We start from the raw sequence: 6,000 nt of genomic DNA, 5'->3' as shown, positions 1-6,000 counted from the left end.
AATAATATCCTACATAATACAGAATCTTATGTGACATCATGTGATATCGCATGGGTAAATAAAATCCATACAAAACCAATATCTTTCAATATTGAAAAACAAGATAACATAACTCCATTTCCACTACCTTCATATATGTAGTAGAGAACATACAAAATTGTATTTCAGACACAACAAACTCATAAATACTAAATTATCCTAATACTGTTAAGGATTGGTGAAAATCTATATATTTTAAAAAAATAATAATAATAAAAACTGTGGTGAGATGTCATCTAAACCAAAACTTTAGTTTTAACAGCCCAAATCCGAGGGAAAGAAAACAACAAAGGGTTAAATCGACAATCAAGCTTCAAAAGATAAAAGAATTTATTGAACATTTTCTTTAATTTTGTTATAAGATACAATAAAAACTAGCATGATATTTACACTAAATTTAAATTTTCTATAAATTACAACCAAAATACTATGTTATAAGAGACTTTATTACTTTATGTCAAAGTGTGTCCTAAAAATAAAAAAAGCCCTACTACTCGATTCATCCCAAATATTTTCCCAAAATCCAACACAAAACCATGACTACGCACTATAAGCTTTTGGGTTTAAAGCAAAGTCGTGTAAATATGTTAATAATCAAAGTGATTAAAAGTTTGAGAACAATGTAAATAAAATTTCAACTTAATTAAAAACATAAGGTAATAAAAAAAATATATTCAACACACTTAAATAATTAGATTTTTCGCCAGCCAATTTATATTACCCATTTAAAATACGAAAAAATCAATCTTCCTAATTAAGGAGTTCTTGCAATACATGAACTAAATCAAGGGGAACAAGTAGAATAGCAAAATAAACTCTTCAAAACGACAATTTACAACTACAACTGAGATAGCTAAATCAATAGAAATAAAGCAGTAAAACAAGATCTTCAAGAATAATTTTCAACTACATAACAAATCATGATTATTATAATAAACCATTAGTTTCAGATTTCATTGTATGACATTCAAATGAAATTAGAAATATCTTTCATGCCCATAAGTATGTGGGAAAAGTGAAGAAATCAGTAAAATGGTGAACAAAGCTTGACTAACAATTATATATATAATTATATTTACAGTGCAATAAGATGAAGAAAAAGTAATTAATAACCATAATTAATGAAATATAATGACATAAATACTAAAAGGGAGCTCCCTTCAGTCCAAGCAAAGACAAGAAAAAGATGAATTTTACCTCCTGCATCATTCACACATTCACAATAGCATAATGAACCCAATTCTATTGTGTTTGAATGAATGAGTCAGCAGAAAATTCAAATCCTCTACCCATCCATGAGTGGACTGAAGGAAGCTCTCTTAAACTATTCCTCACACTACATATAACAAAATTCTCTACCAAGAATGCTACAACAATAATATTCCATCAGATCTAAGATCAAACAAAAAGACAATAAACAATACAACATCTATTGGTGGCTGCAAAAATACACACATAAATTTACAATTTCAAACACTATATAATGAGTCGGAATCTTCACGTAACACATGAAATCCACAAGCAATTAATTTAATCAAAAAAAGGTTCAATAAAAATAATAAATCAACATATGTCGTATGACTCCAGATGAAATTCAACAAACAAAGATGAAACTATAGAGACAGAACTAGAATGCTCTCATTACTAGGCTTAGAAGGAAATCACTAACAATGATGCAAGGATTGAAGAAACTGTAATTCATATTTATGCAGATACAGTGACAAAAATCTGAATACTATGAGAACCTTTAATTAGTATTCATGGGTATGTCTAAACCTGGTATACTTTTTCAGGAAGAAGGAATCATTTTCTGTCAAGCACTCAAACACTTAACAATGATTAGATTACAACTTTTTAATCACCTTTAACTAGCATGCAGACTGCCGAGGAATGTAGAGTTAATCGACATCATACGACAACATCGGAGAAATCGGCTTCTTCTAAGATATGAAAAACACATTTCTTTTACAAGAACCCTAACCCTAGGACCTAAAAGTCTCAAAACAAAAAAGATTTTTCCTTCATGATACTAGAATAGTGTCCTTTTTCTAACCCTCTGAATATCATGCAAGAACAGATGAACAATAGATACAGCAACTGCATATAAAGATCACGATCGAACACAGCAGAAAAAAAAAATCTGATGTAGTAATTTGTATGATCAAAACACACAGGGGCATGTAATGTGATATTCGTAAGCTTAAAAATCAAAGGGTCAACTTCGTTATGCAACAACATAAAACACAAGCAAACTAGGTGCATCTTTAACTAATACTTCTCCGGTTCTTCCCGCAAAGAGGACCAAAACAAAAGCTTCGACCAAAGAACAGTGTCATAGCCACAGCAGCTAAAGGAGAAAAAGGAACCAAATCGACAAAGAAAAGGGTGAGAGGAGGAGATATGAGTTAGAACACAGAATGAGTTCCATATAACTATAACTGAACAGGAAAAATAAACAGCTAGAAAATTGAAAAAAAGAAGAAAAAAAATCAAAGGGTCAGAAGAAGCAGAAATCACGGAAGAGAAACTGTGTTAAAGAAGTAGCAGAATGAGAGAGAGAGAGAGAAAGAGAATAGGAAGAGTAGTCAATGTCTTCGTGAGAGTCAGAGAAGGGAAAACGATTGAAGATCTCACATCCACACAAATCTGGCAAAACAGTAAAAGCACTGTTTCCAAAAACAAAAAACGAAACAAAGGGTAAGCAAATATCATCTTTTCCTTTTCCAGGGAATGGAAAAATTCTCTTGCCGAGAGGATTTTTCTCCACACACAACACTAACCAGAGACAGAAAAACCAGAACCAGGAAGAAGGTAGATTTTCATCTCCCATCACGTTTCTCCTTCTTTCTCTCTCTGAAGGAACCTTATCACACAAACCGACATAAATGTTGTACTGTGTAAGTACAGTGAATAAAGGGTAAAAAAACAGGAAAGTGAGGATGGAAAAGTGGGGTTCCCGTTACTTCTTTTAAGTCTCTCTATGTGGCAGTCACTTCACTCCACTGTTGTGCACTATTCTCTATTAAACTCTGGTGAGCGAGTGAATCTAGTAATCTACAATCTTTCTCTCTCTCCTTTTATAGTGGCTACTCTACAACAGCTATTTCCTCGATCTGGTTTTTGTACATGGAAATCGATGAACATGGTGCGTATATATAGGGTTTGAGCTCACTAATGAGACTGGCGGAGAAAATCATGAACCAGGGTACTTGAAATTATACACTTTACAAAAACATGACTCGCCTGCCATCAACAGGTTTCCATGTCCACGTTTATCAGAGATTCTCCCGCATTTTAAACTATCTTTTTCTTTTTCTTCATTATTTCATAAGTAACTTGCATGTTCTTTTTATTAATAATTTATTATTTTTAATTCTTTTATGGGATAATTAATTATTATACTTATTAATTTAAATATTAATTTATAAATTAAAAATATTTGAAACTAAAATAATTTTTAAAATATTTTAATTTGAACCACTCTAACAAGTATTTCTATCTGATGTTTTCAGATATTTTACTAGTATTTTTATTAAAATATTTAATCTATAAAATATTATTATAATTATTATGATAATAATAATTTATAATTTTTATTTTAACAAAATTTAATATATATAATTTTAATTTGAATTCATAAAATAATAATGATAATATATTTTAATAAACTTTTTCATATTTTTCGATATACGTATATTATATTTTATATTTTATTATTTTTAAAATAAATATATAAACACATATCGTATATGTATTATTAGTAACTAAAATAACTTTTAGTAAGAATCATTTTTCATACTAATCATTAATATTAATTATCAAAATTTTCACTACTAAAAAATTAATCTTTAATTATAAAAATAATTTTTAAATAAGTCTCTGACTCTAATTTTATAACTAAAATAGATTTTAAGAATTTTGTTGCAATGTTTTTATATTTAGTGTAATTCATCCTTACTGTTATTGTTATAAATACAACAAGGTACTAAAAACATTTTATTGTGGATTTTACACATTCATATGCATGCTTGGAGTTATTCGCTTGCTTATATTTCTAGATTTTTTATATTGTAATAATGTAATTTTATTTAATCATTTCTTGTTTTAACAGTGTGAATTAAGATTTTCGTCTCTTTATCTTAATCTTGAATCTTGTTCATAATTAAACTTAATGTTTAAGTTAATGAAAAAATATATTTCTTTTAATACTTGGAAATATCATTAATAATAATAATAATAATAATACAACTAATTTTAAGGTATTATTAACATAAAAACTAGGTTAATACGGTAAAAAATATAAATGATTATAATTCAAGTATTTTATATTAAATAAAACTAACTAGCTGAACTATTGGTTAAAGAAACAACAGTATTCTTTATTAGAAAATGTTGGATAATATGATTTTTAATTCAAATTCTATCATAAAAAAATAAAAATTATAGCTGTTAAAATGGGTAATCTAGTTTGACCCGATTCAACCTATCATAAATTGATCATTTAGTGAGTCAACCTAACCCGACTCGCTTATTAGCGAGTCAACAAATTCAAACCCGACCTGACTCACTATTTGTTGGTGGGTTAAACGGGTTGACTCACGGATTTACTTAATTAAGAAAATGCAATTTTTTTTTCAGTCAAAACTAAATTATAATTTTAATTAAAATCTAAATAAACTTTAATAGAATCCAAATACAAACCAAAATCACAAAAATACAAATTATCTTATGTGTTGGCTAAAAAAAATAATCTAACATGACCTAAATGCAAAGCTTAACTTAATAAAAGAAATACTTATATAACCTTTTATTTACAGATTGGTGAGCCAATCCGGCTTACCATAGGTTCAACTCGGATAAGCCGGATTCTAGGTAAGCTAGGTCAAAAATCAACTCATATTGAAATTTATAAAAAAATTTCAACCCAATCCAACCTGAATCCGTGATGAGCCAAATTTGCTCACGAGTTTCGATCCATTTTTACATCTCTAATAAAAACATTACATTTATGTTTTAACTTACTTTTACTATTTATAAACTTTTACATGAATCATTAAACCATTTTTTTTAATTTGAATCCTTGAATTAAAACATAAAATGTAAGTTTTGAGAGTTCTTTTTGACATTTTAAAACTATCAGAAAATAATAAGTTAGTTTTAGAAACTTAAGGTCTCAATGTGAAGAATCTACGTAATAAGAATTAATTAGAAAATTAATTTACAAACATGTTTAAAATTTCAAACTACAGTTATGTTTACTCAGTGGTCTAATCGTGTCATTCCCAAGTCCTAACTTTCTGATTGACTAAAAAGGTTTGTTTGACCGCATAACACCGACAAAAGAAAGTTCCGTGAAAGATAATTAATACTTTAATTTAAAAATAAAATAAATAAATAAAATTAATCATTGTTTTACGGACACTGACTTGAAAATGTTTTTGCAAGCATCCTGACATTTACACTTAGAGGTACTCAGAACCAAAAGGAAGGAAACATCTCAGCCATGAGAGTAAAAAGATCTTACACAACTCTAATTGAAGAGAAGTTGGAGGTGGAAGAATATTACATGACAACACATCTTATGTCTACTTAGGTCGCGAAAGAACAACTGATAATGATTTACTTTTATATATAAGAAATGTATGATTAGTTACATATATAACCAATTATACATGTATGAATAGTTGTTCTAATTAAATAAATAGATAATGAATTACATTCGATGCTTAATTCATTATTCTATTATTTTAAAATAAAATTTTACTATTTTACAATTTTACCAAATTATAAAAAGTATAATGCATACTTTTTTTCTTTGATATTTATCTTGCACAATTTCTATAATTATTGTCTTTTTCTCTCCTATATTTCGCACTTTCAACTCATCTTTAGTAAATCAAATTAAAACTAATTATTATAACTTTTAAGTCTCCGAAAAGATTTATGGCTTTTTTTTTCTTA

The 6,000-nt window shown here is 27.9% G+C and overlaps 1 long non-coding RNA gene across 1 annotated transcript; it reads right to left on the bottom strand.

Moving 5' to 3' along the window:
• Window positions 1-759: 759 nt before the first annotated feature.
• LOC114187485 lies at window positions 760-3,282 on the bottom strand. Its single transcript, XR_003605265.1, has 2 exons — window positions 3,003-3,282; window positions 760-2,902 (listed from the first exon to the last, which is right to left on the bottom strand). It is a non-coding gene; the product is annotated as an uncharacterized LOC114187485 (long non-coding RNA).
• Between the last annotated feature and the right edge of the window lie 2,718 nt (window positions 3,283-6,000).

Source organism: Vigna unguiculata, chromosome 6 (assembly GCF_004118075.2).
Source record: "Vigna unguiculata cultivar IT97K-499-35 chromosome 6, ASM411807v1, whole genome shotgun sequence".
Taxonomy (NCBI): Eukaryota; Viridiplantae; Streptophyta; class Magnoliopsida; order Fabales; family Fabaceae; genus Vigna; species Vigna unguiculata.
The sequence above is the reverse complement of the archived record's forward strand: the minus strand, read 5'-3'. Positions and strand labels throughout refer to the sequence as shown.